This window comes from Lichenostomus cassidix, chromosome 11, assembly GCF_008360975.1.
Source record: "Lichenostomus cassidix isolate B80296 chromosome 11, HeHo_3.0, whole genome shotgun sequence".
Taxonomy (NCBI): domain Eukaryota; kingdom Metazoa; phylum Chordata; class Aves; order Passeriformes; family Meliphagidae; genus Lichenostomus; species Lichenostomus cassidix.
The window spans coordinates 11,498,946-11,516,568 of record NC_139492.1 but is presented as its reverse complement, the minus strand read 5'-3'; the positions used below and the strand labels follow the sequence as shown (position 1 = coordinate 11,516,568).

Below are 17,623 nucleotides of genomic sequence, written 5' to 3'. Positions count from 1 at the left end.
CCTTTTGTTTTGGAACAGACAAAAAAAATAAGAAGGTATTTATTTCATTCCAAGGACACAGCTTTCACAGAGAAAAAAAGAGGCATTTGAGAATTTGGAGAGCCTCTGGAATTGGGATGGCAAATCTTCCTAACCCAGTAAGGGGGCCAAACAAGCCAAGTGCCAGCATTCTTCAATAACCCCTGGGGATTCTGGTTATACATATCTGTTCCTCTCCTAAAAAACCCCACACCTGTTGCCAGTCCTGTGCTGCATCCCTCATTACACAGTCTGCTTCTAACCTGCAAATAACTACCTGACACTGATGAGAATTTATACCAATCTGACACTGAAAGTGGCTGAGATCCCCAACCAGACCCTTTGCCAGCAGAGGTGGTGGAAGAACAAAAGTCAGAGAACATGTACTGCAACAGCCATGGTTCTGACTGAATAGAAGGAAAGCTCTGTTCCCATGAGGACACTGCCCAGAGGGGTTGTGTCATCTCCATTCCTGGAAGTTTGAGGCTCACAGGAGTGAATTGGCCTCATCCTGTAGCTGATTGCTTTAAGCAAGAAGATAGAATAGAGACCCTAGAGGTCACTTCCAAGTTCTTTATTCTTATGATTACTCAGAACCCATGAGAGCTCCCAAGGACACCCTTTTCTTAATCCAGCCTGTTTTTGTGACTGAACATTTCAAGTCAGCAATGGTTTACTGGACAGTTAAAGATGTGGATGAAACAATTTAATTAAAATAAAATGAACGATGGCTTCTTTTTTTTTTTTTTTTTAATAAATCAGGGCATAACTATTTGGCAGATATTTTGGCAATATATTTAACCAAAGAGGTTCATGTCAGATCAGACTGCTGCACCAAGGTGCTGCTCAGAGGTGAGCAGTGACTAATATCTTTTCAATGCAGTTCTGTCACAGAATTTTGTTCTAGGAGAGCAAAACTTGGACTTGACTTCCAGCATCTCTAAGCACAAATATTTTACACACTTAAAAGAATAGTTTTTATTTTATTGCATATAAACCCAATTTTAAAAGTTTTGGGTTTTTCCCCATGGCAGATCATTGGTAAAGCTCAACACTCCAAACCTGTCTGTTTTCTGAACACTAGTTCTAAAATGTCTTCTAGAATAACAATTAAGATTTTATATTGATCATCTTGCATAAAATAAACTGCAATCAGAATTTTTTAGCTAGTCTTAATGAACTATTTCAATGTTTTTACAATGGGTTGAGAGAAACACAGAAACATGAGGCTATCCTCATACTCCTGAGTTCTGATGCTAAAGTTCAGAACTAGATTCACTGTTTGATAATAAATGTAGAACAACATGGGAATAGCAATCACATGTATACTTAATCCACATTACTCAAAAATATGAATCAAAGTAACCAAACTAATCTGGTATCTGCCACATACTTGTGGGAGGTGTGAAACTTAAATTATTTCCCATTTAAGATGTGAATTTTAGTTTTTATAAGTATATGTGAGACATGGGAATAATATTTTAGGCAAATATGTTTCTTGCAGAAACTGTTGAAAAAAGTAATCAAATAACAAAGCACAGTTAATACCACATTGATTAACTGATAGATTACTTGAGAATCACACTTAGACTCAGCAAAAAGCACAAGTTTGATATCCTTTGTTACAAATCCTTTTTCACAGCATCTCATGTAAAACCTTACATTGTGAATGGACACTGTCCAAATTCCACTGTATATATCTCAGCATTTTAACTACAACAAAATTAATACCATGGAGAATAACCACAGCTTCAGCACCTGAATAAGACTGATGCAAACACTTGTATTGCAAACTGTATATTTTCACTAACATTCTTTTAATCAGATAAACAAATTTAAACCCCAAACACTGTTTTAAAATTTGCTTTTTTCTTATCTCTTATCTCTTCTCCCTGATTTGTAAATATATGGTTTTAAAATATATTATCTTTCTCCAATTAAGTGAATTACAATGTTGTATTTCAGTTTTCATCACTCATCACATTCAGCCACAAATACTAGTACATTTTCTTCACTCAAAACATATCTTTTATTGATACTGTGTCTCAGATAACGATGCAGGTGAATTTTATCATTCCTTTCACCCTACTAGTAATGAACAAATTCACTGCTTATTACTTTGGACTTGATCTCTAGCAAAACACTACTGGAACAAACAATTTGATTTGTCAACACCTTTACAAGGACTCTTCAATCAATGTCACAAATCCAAATTTAAGCAGCAAAATACATTTGACTGCAAGACCCCAGACTGATTAGAGCTTCGAGTTCAGTGAATTGCACCAGACAGGACAGCAATCAGATTATTAACTCCACTTGAAAATACTCTCTGCTGCCTGGGATTAGCATGCATATTTTGATATAGATCGATAAGCAATCTCCTTTCTATAAGAAATGCCTGCAACATTCATTTGGCTGATCAAAGGTATATATCAGCTTGTTGTGACAGCTAGCTATTGTTTCCCCCTTTCTTTACAGAAGAGTCTCTATTAAAAAAAATCCCTGGCTCCTTTTCACCTAATAGTGGAAGTCAACAGAGAGTCACAAAATTCCATCTCCTCAATACCAAAACACAATTAGTACAGAAAGGACTTTTGCCTTTTTTGTGGTAACTTCACTTTCACTTCTTCATTCCTTCTGTTCTTCCTCCCCCCCATTCTGAAACTACGAACATTCCCTTTAAGCGTTCCAAACATCTTCATGGTGTTTTTCTCTACTTCATTCCCAATCTAATTAGAAAAACAAAAAGATTTTTAAAAAAAAATGGATAACATTTTCCACATGAAAAATATATTCATGGCTTTGGATTAAAAATAAAGCAACCCTTTATGCTAAGGTTCACACAACAAAATCCATTTCTAGCTAACTCATCAGAGAAAGAAGACAAGATATTTTCTCTGTAAGGTAACATGAACTCTTAACTGAGCTCTGGATTTTATTGCGTCTGCAGAACTGAAAAACCAAAATTTATCTGCCAATTTTTTTCCAAGATAAAAGCACAAGCATTTCATCCCTCCTCTAATTACATATGAAATAAATGCTATCTCATCTGAGCTTTCTATCTTTTTAATAAAAAGGCATACTTTAAAGAAGACAAGCACAGCTTGTGAAATATGCAGTCAAAAGTGGGGTGTGAACAAAAAAGTAGATTCCACTCCTCAGGAAGAAGACCATCAGAGAGTTAATGTGCATTTTGATCTTCTGAGGGAGAGATACTCTGAGGCCAACATGAGAACAGAAACCTAAAATTAAAGCTTTTTTTTTTCCCAACGGCACTGATTCTTGAAAGAAAACAGTCCAACCCATGATTTCTCTGTAGGACTGAAGTCCTGAAGCACAAGAGAGAAGATTCTCCATTCACACCCATGCTTCAAGGACAGATACAAAACCAAAGAAGTTTTCACTGATGGTTTTATAACTTTTTATAGTTGCTCACAATTTTAATTGGTGATCTTCCTAACCAAATATTTCTAAAATACAAGTCAGTTACAGTGCACTGAATTCCCATCCCACTGAATTCAGTGAGGCTTTCCCAGTCCCAATAGCTTTGCTGCTATGCCTTGTCTCAGAACAGCCTCCTCCAAACACAGTGCTCTAGGACTTCTGGAGAGAGTAAACACTTATTTTTTAGCCTCTGTTTACCTCCACACTGATGCAGCTCCTTCACACCTGGGAGAAACACATGAGAACTACACTCATAGTCTGAATCTGGTCTAGTACATGTACTTTCCAGGCATTTATCAGCATAAATTTTAGTCACTTACGATGTTCCAAGTACTTTTATCACAGTATTGCATTTTTTTCTCCTACTTTAGGCCTTCCCAGCAGAAGTTGGACATTATTTTCTAATGTCCTATAAATAACATAATTCCTTCATCACTGAATCCTTATAGAAAATCCTCAGAAAATCATGTTAACTCAAAATAAGTCTAGGTTTCCCAATACCACAGAGACACGAATTCATACAGTGCAATTTAATCCATGTATGTGTACCTAATATACACTATATTAACTAAGACAAGAGAATTTATCATATTCTAATCCTTGTTAGATTTTTCTCCCCAGTCAATTTTCAAACATTTGTAATTTCTGGTGTCATAGAAATGCGACAGAAACTGCTATGAATAATACGTCATCTCTTATTATTATTTGTAATCAATGAATTTATTCAAACTGGGCAATCTGTAGGTTAGAAGATACAGTAGGCAAATTCCAGGTAGTTCTTTCAGCTGAAGACACAAACAAAACCACGAATATTTTAGGTGGAAGGAATTTCATCCATAAAATTTCAATATTAAAAAAAAATCCTACTTGCTTCTTTAAAAGATGATATAATAAAAGGCAGCATTTAGGAAAAGATAATTAGTTCTTCATTTCAGTTCCAGAACTAAAACTGCATGTGTTGGTGCATAGCAGAGCATGGCTCTTGCTGTTGACTGTTTTCTTTGTATTTTAAGTTGCAAATTCTTTTTGGAATGATAAGTAGAGGGGCAAGAGAAAAGGAAAAGAATCATACAAATACTCAGCAGTAAGTCCTACCTACATTACAAGGTGAATTTTTTTTTTCCAAATAATCCTTCTGGTTACACAAGATCAACATCAATCTCCCTTTTCATCTTGTGTCAGTTTATCAAGGAAAAACTTGTATACTGATATTACCTGGAAAGCCTAGACATCCCTTTATGACATGAAAGATTAAATTTAAAATGATTATCCAGATTATTGATTCACTAAGAGGATCAATGGATTTAATAATATTCTTAAAGCAGAACATTAAGATATATAAGGATGCACCCAAGGATAATTATTTGTGCATCCTGAAACTAGAGGGAAGAACAGGTACTGCTTTATCACCTTTTGCAAACCCAGGACATTAAATTTATACCCAAGTTGTTTTTCTTTACTGGCTCTTCAGCAGAGACAATCTAAATCTAATTAACTGAGGATAGCAGCTTCATTTTTGATTAAGAAATCTTACATGGAAATCTTACAAAGGATTTCAAGATACAGGCTCTAAATCTTTAAGCTTCTTAACATGTTTATGATTTCTTTCATGTAGCACTTCAAACTCAGCAATACATTGACTGATTTTTGTTCTGAAATTCTATAGAGTACTGCTGTGCAAGAATAAATGAGTCATTTTATCAGACATAACTTTCCTTTTGAACTTATTAATAGTCATAAAAGATAAATCAAAAAATACCCCTTTAGCCCCAAATTGGGTAGAGTGACTGCCTCTTAAAAAAAATCTCAAAATGTTTATAAAAGGGATTATAAATACATACAATAAAAATTTAATATTTTCTACTTAATCTAATAATCCTTTGGATTTTCTTAATTAATGGTTAATATTACTGACTCAAAAAATTTATAAGGCGCTCCCAGCAGGATTCTTATGATACAATTATATGAGAAACTACAATGATAAAATTATAGTAGAAAATGTTTATAGCATTATTTTTATTAACATTTGCTACTTTTTACTTGACATGAATATATTTGATAGGAAAATTTGGTCAAATACCTTCACAGAACAATACAGTGATGCAAACAACTTATGTCCATTTCCTATAATTTGTGTTACAAACTGAACATAAATCAGTCTCCTCACTCCTTTTTCACCACCTCAGCCTAACAGTTAATGCACTTTGGAATCACTCCATATTGGTAGCATAGCTCGTTTTGCTTCAGAAACCCACTGCTGGCTGCCTTTCCAAAAGCAAGCAGAGTTTTCTGACAAGGAGCAGACATCTGAGTCCACAAATGGGAAGAGATGAAGCCAAAACCCCTCCCCTTCCATCAGTCATTCCCATCAGTCAGTCCCCTCGATTGCAGTAGCATCCTTTGAGTAGCAGTTTGGTTCCCTCTTGCATACCTGGAAGCACAGCAGGCTGTGCAGAAGGACGTTTAAAGCTACAACCTAACCCAAGCAGAAAAATCCATATAAAAATGGAAATTTGCACTTTTACATATTTAGACTGTACATTACACTATCAAATCTTAATTCATTTATATTTTTCATCTTTGACAAAAGAGGAGGCTGTTACATTGAACATTCATTCTGAAGGAAACGAATCTTCATTAATCACAATGGTGGCATCATTGACACAATGCCTATATTAATTCAATTAGACACCTTATTTCTCTATTCCACACTAGAAATGTACTTGTTTCAAATTGAGAAATTAGTTGTGCTATCTATTATTTGGGATGAAATCTGTTGTTAGAGTATACCATGGAAAATTATAAGGAGACAAAAGATCTTATTTAGGGGAAGAAAGGAGAGAAAAAAAAGAGATGAATTTGAAAGTAGTGTTAGATGTAACAGAACTGTTGTGGTCTTGTTTTTAAGACAGGTCCTGTCTAATGTCCTGCTTCTAAACATTCCAGTACATCACTTCTAGTTTGGATTGAGTTCTTCTTTGATGACCTAGGTTCCATACTATTAAACCTGAAGAAAAACAGTCTTATATGTCCTGGGGAGATCTTCAGCTGGGTCCATTTTTGACCTCTTACCTGTAACAGCTCTAATCATGTCATTCCATTCTCAAGAAGATCAGTGTCTTGATCAGTGATATTTTACCCAACTTCTCAGTAAGAGAAACCCCTCAGAGTATCAGAACACTCGAATGTATTGGGGATCAGCTGCAGTACTGCCTTTTATTTTCTTCTTTAGAACACTGAACACAACTTCCACCCCATGCACAGAAACAATACATCTATACTGTAAACAGCTCTGTACTTATGTACAGCAGCTTATAGTTCTATACTCTGGCTCCATCTAACTAAATTTCAGGGTAAATGACAGAATCACAAAATGGCTGAGCTGGAAGGGACCTCTGGAGCTCGTATGGTCCAACTTCCCCAGCTCAAGCAGGACCAGGCCGAGCTGGTTGTCCAGGACAATGTCCAGCCTGCTTCTGGATGTCTCCAGGGAGGAAGACTCCCCAGTCTCCAGAAGTTGGTCTTGTTCTGGGAAAGCTAAAGAAACAACAAGCTAAAATTACAATTTTGACACAAAACCACCCAACACAAGTAGAAGAGGAATTTAATTTGTTGTATTAAGTATGGCCATTAGCAATATATTAATTAGCATCGTACATTCAAGGTCTGAAAGAAGCATGACCTTGAATGTAAAAATTTAAGCTGTTTTTCCTCTTTTAGTTTTGTCTAGAGCTAATGCTGTCAAACAGTTGGAAATAACAAGTGTTGTGTTACTTGTATCACATAACTCTTTTAACATTTATTCATTAGTAGAAATAACAAAAGAGCCTGAAAACTTTATGAACCAGGTTGTGCACCTTCATAAAAAGTCTATTACACACATTTTGTAACACTACCCCTGTTCTGCCCCTCCAGTTTAGACCGTGCTCCACTTCACCTGGTATCCACCTTGAAAAGAAGTAATTTAAGCAGGTGCAACTGGGAGGATGAGTTACACCACTGAAAAGGGAAAACAGTCGTCCATTTACAGCTCTTCATTAAACTTACATTTCAGTTTGTAGGTTAAGTAGACGTTGTTCCTAAAACACTGACATTTCCCATTTATGTGTACAGACTGAGAAAATGGCATATTTAAGAATATTTAAATGCCAGTGATTCCAGCAAGCATTTCACAACCTGTAAAATAGGAATGCCATCTCACCTATTGACTATTTCACCATACAGATGTCAGTGACTGTGTTAAAAATCAGATTTCTTTTAGCAGTGCAGAATTGCTGGTTTTCAATACTCCTTCACCTGCCTCATGCAGGCTGTGGAAAGCAAGGAACACCAAGTCAAACAAATGTGAATGTGCAATCAGTTACAGAGTTTTGCACATAAGCACCTCTTAAAAATAGAAGCAGCCACTTTTTCAGGCAGAAAAGAAGCTGCCACTACAGAGAAGTAGGGAAAAAAACCCAATCCAAAACCCCTTAGCTACTTCCCCTTCTCACACAGTTAATACAACAAGAATTTTCCAGAGGCTGCACAGTTCAGCTGAAAGTCTGTCCTGTAATAAATGCATGAACACAGATAGACACAACACGTCAGAGCTGCACTGACACTGATCTGAGCCTCATCTTTTGACTTATTCAAGAGTAAACCAAAATGAATTAGATGGAATGAAACCCAAGTTCCTGAGTGTTATACTAGTCTCAGTAATCTTTTAAATGCAAATATTGATGTAATTATTCCACTGATAAGACAGAGACATTCAACAATTTCAGTGATAATTTCTTTGAACTCAAGATTTTGAATGTAAGGGACAAGACACTATTGTTTTAACTAAAGGTATGTTTAGAGTGTCTATCTGAAGAAGCTGGTTGTACTAAAAGGAAGGCAAGATAACAAGATTAAATAATGGAGATAATGTGGCACACAAATAACAGGAGGTGATAAATTTGCATTTAAGAGATCAGAAAACGTAGTATCTATTTTTTATACTCAGGCCACTATAAGTGTTCAAGCAAACCCCAGAGGTCTTAAAAGAAAAAAAAAACAACAATCAAAACAGCAGAAGAGAGAAAGGAGAGACTGGCTTCAGAATGATCACTGCTGTACTGCAGAATGTGAGAGGAGAAAGAAATTTAATCTGCTCAGGACACTTACTCCTTATCATAGTGTGTCTTCAAAAAGAGATTTAATTACTTAAGCTTGGATATATTTGTCAGTATATGGCAAGTTACTATATTGGGATTAATGCTCTGATGCATCTTCCTTTGTCACCTGAGATTTTCCCTGAGTGTGTCTCATGTATAACTAAATACCATGTTTAGTAATGAGTCTTATGTAAGAGTCCTTCTGCTTCTGTTTCCACAGAGCTTATGCTAAAAACAAGTGACTGATTTAAGTGACATTGGGAGGCCCTTTGAGTGTAATTCGCCTTATTATCTTATCAGTGGTGAAGTCACGGAAGTGCGAATCTTATCTAGGGATTACATCTGGCAAGGATCATGATTAAAAAGATAGTATCTCATAATCTATCTCAAATTGTTTACTGTATTCATGCTATTTATACCCAGCATATATTTAAAAGCCACGCCCTTGGCATGCAGGTATGTAGGTTTGACTGCATGTTTATATAAACGGTGTTACAGATCTCAGATCACATTCCCTTCAAGAACAGAACAAGAAGTAAATGAGTGAGCACAAAAAGCAAAACGACAAAAAAATACTTGTCTGAGAAAAAAAAAACCAAACTAACCTGGAATGGAATGAAGCACAGTATCAGTATACAGGGACAGAAAGAAGCAGGAATGAATTCTTTCTGATATCAAAGAATTTCATCAAGGAAGAAAAGTTAAGGGTTGGTTTTACACAGCACTCCTGTTACTTTGAAAAACTTTCAGTTGAGGGTAGCATTGAAGAGTAGTCTCAGGAATGCAAATATAAAGGTCTGTATTTCTCTAATGCTTGAAAATCTGCATTATCTATGAACTACTTCAACTGTACCAGGAAGCTGGTTTTTTTTCAGTCTGTAAGCTACTGTTTAACCTAGATCCCTGCAGGTTGTACACCACACCCCTGCACAGCTCTAGCAATATATTTAGGGACTCTGCCCGGGCCCAGGGCACCAACCGTGTAAATCACATGTGCAGATACTAACTGAGGAATTGAATTAATATATAGGCTCCATCTCTTATTTATAGTATATTGTGAATTGCAGACCAACACAAGTTACCTGCAAACTGCACTGAGGTAAACTCCATTTCTTAAACACTTTCAAAGTTACAAACAAGAAAGCTACAATCCCTGGGCTCTGTGGACTGCCTTGGTGGCACACAGACCCACCAATATTTTGGCAATCCCCTACTGAAAACAGACATTAGTAACAAAGAGAAAAAACATTGAGCTAATATCCAAACGAGCAGAAGTCTTTATTAAATACTCTACATATTTGCTGTATTTAACCATATAATCAACCCTAGTACTAATCAGAACCAACCTTTAGATTATGTGCTCCTGTCTTTAATCCAGACAAGGAACAACTCCTACACCAGCTACTGACTCCTTTTTTGGAAAATTACCTTCCTCATCATTTCAGTGGCACAGTTAGGGTTGTCTTGTCACAGGACCATCTACATACAGAGCCACTAAGAGCACATGCTCCACACACTTCTCAAAACTGCTGCTGACATTCTTTGTACTCAGACATATGAAAAAAAACCCCAACCAACCAACCAGCCAAAAGACACACTGGTAGTGCAGACATGACCATGCAGCAGATGTTGCAGACTAAGGGAGGGGCAGAGCATAGTTCTAAGGGAATTCACATCTCATGGCTTCAGAGTCATCTTCCCATTCTACGCTGAACTCCCAGGTGAAAAGCTCATTCCTTAGCTTTGGAAGGGCAAGCAGATTTGGATTTTGTTTACAGCAATAAATTCTGAAGTGTCCTTTGGCCATCTAACTGCCACTTCATCTAGTTATGTAGTAATTAAACTTTTCCTGGTATGCAAACCTCTTTTATGCTTTATCACAGAAATAAAGTATTCATAAACTGAAAACAAAATGCCTTCCAACAACATCCACCTTGTAAAATAACTCCCTGTAAAGAACAAATCTAACACAGTAAACTGGCCCGTGGCTTTCCACCTTTAAAGGGCTAATAGACAGACAGCTGTTTGCCATGCCATTAAAGCACTCTGACAAACTTTTTATGGCAGGTGAGAGTTAGAACATGATTTAATAACTGCCAAATGAATCATTTATGAGCAAATCTTATTTTAACTGGAATATTTTACTTCATAATGCAAATCTTCCAACTGCACTCAGACTAGAGCTACAAATTATAACTACACATTTTAGAATAAATTAAGAAGTATATTGTGCTCTTCAAACAATGATGGTCATTTTTACTGAAGCAGTTGAGCACTATTTCCTAAATGGCAACAAGTTTCTACATCATACAGCTGACAGCTCATCCTGAGCTGGCACAGTACAACCCACAATGTACAGAGAGCAGACTTCCAGTACAGGAGAACACAAACTGTACTGGGTGGGCTGAGGAAGAATTTTAAACAACTGCCCCATACACGGCCTCAAGAATCCTTTGTAATCCTGATTAAAGCTTTCTGGAGACATTTTTGTATTCAATATATACTTATGTATTATCTCCTGTAAGGCTGTTAGCTTACCAGACCCTGAAGCTGTTTTACTACTAAAATATCTCACCAATGAACACCCACAGCTTCCTATAATCAGTTCACTTCAACCTAAGCATATTAAAGAATCAATATTAAGAGGGGTAAAGAAGTGTCATCCTGTAACATTGTCTCTGGTTGTAAGAGTCAGGTGAATTCAGTTTTTAATTCACACTAGTTTATATTGGGAAAAACAGTCTACTAGCAGAAAGAAAGGGCAAAGAACTATTAAGGAAGAGAAGAATATCTATCTAAATATCAAGGTCTTAGAATTGGGAGTGCTTAGTAATTACAGTACTACTCCAGTAAATCAAGATACATTTAAATATAAACCCGATTAATGGGCACCTCTCACTTAAATATTTCTTTCATAAATTGTGCACAAACCATACAACATGAGAAAACATCAAAAAAGGGTTTGCATAACAGCATTAAAATGGAATGTTATGTTGTAATGACTCACCTGCTAAAGGTAAAGCCTCCCACTGCTTGTAACTAGAGCCAGATTCATCATCTGTGTTGCAGGCAGATTAAATTTGTGAGAACACAAGCCAAACAAGAAATGAAAAGTTCTGCAGTGCTTCTTTCTACTCCTCTATTAGACAAAATCTTGGTGAACATTAGGAATGGGGCAAAGGGTCCCTTAGTGGGTCTTTAGAATCCAAAGACCTATTTCCCTTGATATAGTTTCTGTAGCAAATTGCAAGTCAAAAAGGTAACCAATGTATGAAGAGCATCTCTTTCTTATTCTTGCAGTGTGAAAATTAGGTGCAAGTTAAACTCAATCCAAGCACAGGAGAAAAGAAAAAAAATTGAGAAACAGAAGTGTCATAGAGAGCAGTGACAAAGGTATCCTGAAGGACAGATACTAAAGCAACACTAGACTTGCTTCTGTGACATAGACTAGAGAGATCACTGTGACAGAATCTACTAAAGCTACAGTTAGTTATTAAACTACACTTTTGAGGTCAGGCTTCAGAGTTGAGGAGTATTTACCCATCTGCAGTTCAAACACAGAGGGATTGCTTATGCTAAGAAACATTTTTCTAGTTTTCTTTACATGCGTGCTTGTCTTTCAGTGAAGCAAAAGTAACTCAAAAGCCCTGATCCTAAAAGGTAAAGGATGCAGGTTTTATATGGATTTTCATTCAAACAAATCAACTACTACATAGAAACTGCCCTACTTCCCAAATGATGGATCCTTTCTGCAACAGTAACCAGCAGAAAACAGGATTGTCTCTTGGAAAGCATAAAATGATACATTTTTCAATCTCCATTCAATCTCCATTCATTTGATCCTTCAAAATCAACTTTATTCCATGAGCACTCTTTGATGAGACCGTGGTTTTGTCTCTGCAAATTTATCTATCTGCCTTTTGAGATTTTTAAGCACCCACAACCACAGTAATGAAGTCCTCAGTTACACTTTGCATTCTCCAAAATTTTGAGACTCTCACTTATTTTTAATAGTGCAGAGAAATAACAAAGCTTCATTTGGCTAAGGCATCAAGTAGCTGACAATTCATAAGATCCTGTTCATTTCTGCACTGTGCCCTTCAGATCACCTCACTTGGGGCATTAGGCTCTAGCTTACTGTTCCACCATCAAATTTACCATGGAGCCACAACACTTAGATCTGTAATGAATGCCATTTTAAAGTAATGTTAATAAAACAGAATGAAAATGAAAACATTTTAGACAGTTTAGAACATTAACAAAGCCTTACTTTTGCCTGCCAGTTCCAGAAGCAAACCTGATATCTTCTGGTGAGAGTATGGAGCATGACAGCACCAAATGTTTTGACATGATTGGCATTAAAGGCTAAGGCTCTCAGTAAGGATTGTCTGTGTATCCTAAATAAATGGAATACTGCTTTGAAATGCCATAAGGTTTTCAAATGCAACAGAGATGTAATAGACCTCTGTGAGGATAAAATAATCTTTTTGAAAAAAGAGGCAAAACTAGACTAAAGCTAAAAGTATGATTTTTCCATAACTAACAAACACACATTTCTTTGGTAGTTCACGTGCATATTTTATCAAAATCCAAAAACAGTTATAATAATTTCCTAAAACTATTATACAATCCAACTTTACCTAAAATATATGAACTAGTCATGATAACTAATATTATTTAAGTGCCTGTGTTTAAAGTTGACATTTAGACAGCTCTATTTCACATGTATAATTCATATATGTAGGCTAAGAAAAAGTGTTGCTATTCAGCAGAAGCATGACTTCATTTAGCCTTAAAGAAGTGCTCCATTCAAACCTAATGTTTATTTCTGACAGAATTGAAAAGCATATCTTTGAAGAAAAACAGGAGCTGAATTTACAGACATGGCACTGCCCACTTCTGGTTTTGCAGAGCTGCTGACCTAATAATCCACCTGAATTAATGAGGACTGTGCCTGTGGAAATCAAGCCTGTGTTGTCCTCTCTGGTACAATTCAGCAATTTCAGTTTCAAGGAACAAAACCAACAAGGGAACATTCCAAGAGACAGACCTTGATCAAGCTCCTGGAAATGTGAACTTACTGTGATCCTTGAATAGGAATTAAGTTGTTAAGATATATCTATTAAACATTGTTTTCACCCTTTAGTTTATTTGAATAAAACCACATTTTATGTCCACTATTTCTAGTCAGTTTTATTTCTTGCCAGTAGACCTCTAAACTGAAATTATGCTCCCTTTATTTTAATTACAACCTTTAAAATCAACACCACTCAGGCTAATATAGCTGCAGAATGCTCCCTTGCTAAATCTGATGAAAAATTGATATGGATAAAGAGGGGAAGAGACAAAAGAAACATTCTGTGAAATATTTTAAAAGGGTGGATTTTACTTTAAGCTTTCCAAAAGCATGGAATTTAGAATAAATGTAGCTCATTTCAAGATTAAATTGGAGGTTGATTTGCTCTCAACCTAGATTTCAAGACAACCTCAGAAAATATCTATAAAGCATTTGTCACCTTTCCATGCTTTGTAGGCAGCTGTAATCAAGATCATTTAATGTTTTCTCTGTTACACGGAAAAAAAAAAATACAATTGAACTCAGCTGCTTTGCATGGACTTCTGGAAAACATTTTAAGGTATTCAAAAATATAATCTTTACTGCTCTCCATCATCAATAATTTCACTTGCAGGGTTTCTTCCTCTATGTTGCCTTACAGGTTTGCAGCATCCAAGTGCCATGCTCAGTGCCCACATCTGTAATTCTCTATGCAGGCAAACAACAAAGGAAGTTTTAAGAATGGACAGATTTCTTCTTTGAGTCTTTTTCTTAAACAAAATACTGACTGGCATGACACCAACCTGACCATCATTCGTCAATATTTTTTCATAACTTATAGCTATAATCTTATTTTAGCTTCTTTTTCTAGCAATTCCACAGTGCAGAATTTTATTTTGCATGACTGCAAAAATCCACAGAATTTATACAGAAATATCAATTTATCTCTCAGGGAATAACTGGTGCTTCAAAAAGCTTTCTAAAAAATAAGCCATATGATTTTAAACAGCAAAAAAACTTTAAACACACCCTGTAGGACTGCACAGATTTGGGGCAGAATGGGGGGAGAGTTAATGCTGAAATGCTGTAGTGCACTCTACACACAAACAGTAATAAAAATCTATCACTTAATCATTTACATGTTGTGTAAAACAGCAGTGTCCTTTTAGTTAAGAGCTGCTTTATGTCGTTTTCATCGATACAAATGTTGCCCAAGTGATTGTGTGGGAGAATACAAGAACAGACTGTAATAAAATTAAAAATAACTTTCCAAGGAAATAGTATTTGGAAGGATTAATTACAGAAGTTCAAACAGGAGGCCATATGCTTTCCCTGCTCTTTACTATTGAGCATACAGTATGCCTCTAATAAAACAGGAAGGGGAAAAAAGCTGGTCAGAGTAAACTGTTTCAAGTCCCAGGTAATGATTCAAGATATCATTACAATTTTGTGTGCCTGAATATAGTTTATCTAGTCATTTGACTTCTATGCTAATTTTTTATCCACTGTGTTCTTCTGTGGAATAAAATAGTTAGCCCTTTGCCACTAATCCCATATAGCAGGTATTGAGTGCTAAATACATGAGAAGTTGGTAGTGTGGGTATATTTCCTCTTTACATCAAATTCTCTACTCCAAATGTAAGATTTACTTGCAAGAACTCAGAGGCTATCAAAGACCACAGCTGCCACCAGTACAAAAATAAGAACATTTTTAAAGTTTGCAGGAATTGGGTGCTTTTATATGCTTTCCATTTAAGTAGTACATAGTAAAAACAGTCACTGGGATCTGACAAAACTTCACTAAAATTTCACACTAACATGCTAAGATAAATATGTTTAAGTGTTTTTCTGATCTGGGATCCAAAGCCTTAGCTTCAGAAAATGGGTTACTTCTTCATTGGTATGAGAAAACCTTCCCTTAATTTAATCAGTTTAATATTTTCAAAACTATAACACTGATTTTGTAAACAACTTGATGGAAGCTAAATAAAACTTTCTAGTAGAAAAAGCAGAGTAGAAGCACAAAAATAATCACAGAGACTTTTATCCCAACTAAGTCATATGCAATGTGACCAAGAAGTCAGAATTCTTCAGACACCCACTATTTGGGATGCTCCTGTCTTTTTATTCAACTAAATCTAAAGGGTTGTTAAAATGTTAATAAGCTACCTGTATGTTTCCAATTTCGTGAAAGTGTTTGAAATGCCCTATGCTCTTCTAGAAATTAAAGAGATTAATCAACTCATCAACATATGATTTAAGTATTTGAATATAGTGCTAGGGAAAAAAAACTCTAAAGGATTAACACTTATTAGATGACAGCAAAAACTGGAGTTACTTTTCTTGTTCTCTCTATATCAGTCTGTTTGAAACTCTAGTTTATGTAATAACATAATGATGCACTGAAAGTTTTTACAAATGTAAACCCATCACATCTAAAGTGAAAAATCCACTAAGAGTAAAGCTGGTTTCTCTACTGTTTAAATGTAATGCCCTACTCTGCCTAAATCATAAGGGAATAAGGCACTTAAAATAGGGTGTCACATTTCGAGGTAATAAATAGCAGATTGATTCAACCTCCCAGTTGATCCTGCAGTTTACTTACATACAAGATGGAAAATAAAGTACTAAAGCCACTGTGATTTACTTCTCAGAAATGAGACACTCTATATTAGTGTAAATGAATGCAAAAGTCCTGCATTGACAATTTATTGCATTCTTAGGCCAAGCCTTGATTAGATCAAATTGCAGTCTTTCTGAGCACACTCAATGTACCTCACTGCCAATTCCAGTCAACACTATCAGATATATATACATATATACGCACACATACACACACAGATATATATTAAAAAAACCCAACCCCAAACAAAACTAAAATGACCCCACCCCATAACTCTAAGCCAAGTTTCTCCAGTCCATTCTTTTACAAAGTATGTTTGTCTCCCCATTTGTCAATATTTACAGAAAGGTGTTCTACCCCAAAAGAAAATCCATTACTTAAGAATGTTTGCCTATGGAACTTTTCCTAGAAAGTGTTACCTAAAGTAGTGGAATCTGGAGGAATTAATTCTCAGCATCAGTTAAACTGTGAGGTCAGTGGAACATTCTCTTCGCTACTGATAGGATAAATGGTACTGAGATAAAAAATGACATTTGATAGTAACACCCCAAAGCAGAAGGCACAAATTATGTATGTCAGTGACCTGTGTCAATTTTTTTCATTTAATCCCAGGTATTTTGCCTGTTTTCACCTTTGAAATGTTATGAATTTTTTTTAAGCAAAGATTGTATAGATGACCTACTTCCTAATTTTAGCCCACTTTCCTCCCTCTGAAGATCAAACACCCATTTTCACTTTACCATGCATAAAAAATTGTATTCAAAGACACAACATATTTTACCTGTTGGCAACAATGCTTTCCCAGATACAGATCAACTTTTGAAGTTACTCTATAAAGAACCAATGTGATATTTAAGAGGACTTCAAAATTGCATTGTACAAAAATATTCCTACATGCAAATTTGAAGATTTGTGCAAACAAATTTTATTTTTACACTGAGTGATGTAGATCTCATAGATTGACGTCTGCCCCTCACTCCCCCTTTCAACTCAGCTAAATGTTTGGAGTTTTTCCCACTCTGAGCATAGGACTGCTTCCATTAATATCAATATTGGATTTCAGTCAGTCTTGGGTCATCACAAATAAACTGGTACCACTTGTCCATCTACAATGGCAAAAGTTGATCAAAATCTGGTTCCTTTGAGCTCAGTTATTTCAAGGACTTCCAGTAACTATTGAATTTAAGGGCATCCTTACTGATAAATTCAAGAGAGCATCAAAAACATTTCAGAATTCCCATAGCTAAGGTAAATCTCTTATTCACATGACCTGAAAAGGTTTTTCATTCCACACCACAAGAGCCTCTTCCCCCACCCCATTTTCCTGTTAGGATCTTTTGGAGA

At 35.8% G+C, this 17,623-nt stretch overlaps 1 long non-coding RNA gene across 1 annotated transcript in view; it reads right to left on the bottom strand.

The window, feature by feature from the left end:
- Window positions 1–17,623, bottom strand: part of LOC146432307 (uncharacterized) — a 153,952-nt gene that overhangs the window by 115,267 nt on the left and 21,062 nt on the right. The window contains exon 2 of the long non-coding RNA XR_014854546.1: window positions 14,260–14,364. This is a non-coding gene — a long non-coding RNA (uncharacterized LOC146432307). The remainder of the gene's footprint in view (window positions 1–14,259; window positions 14,365–17,623) is intronic.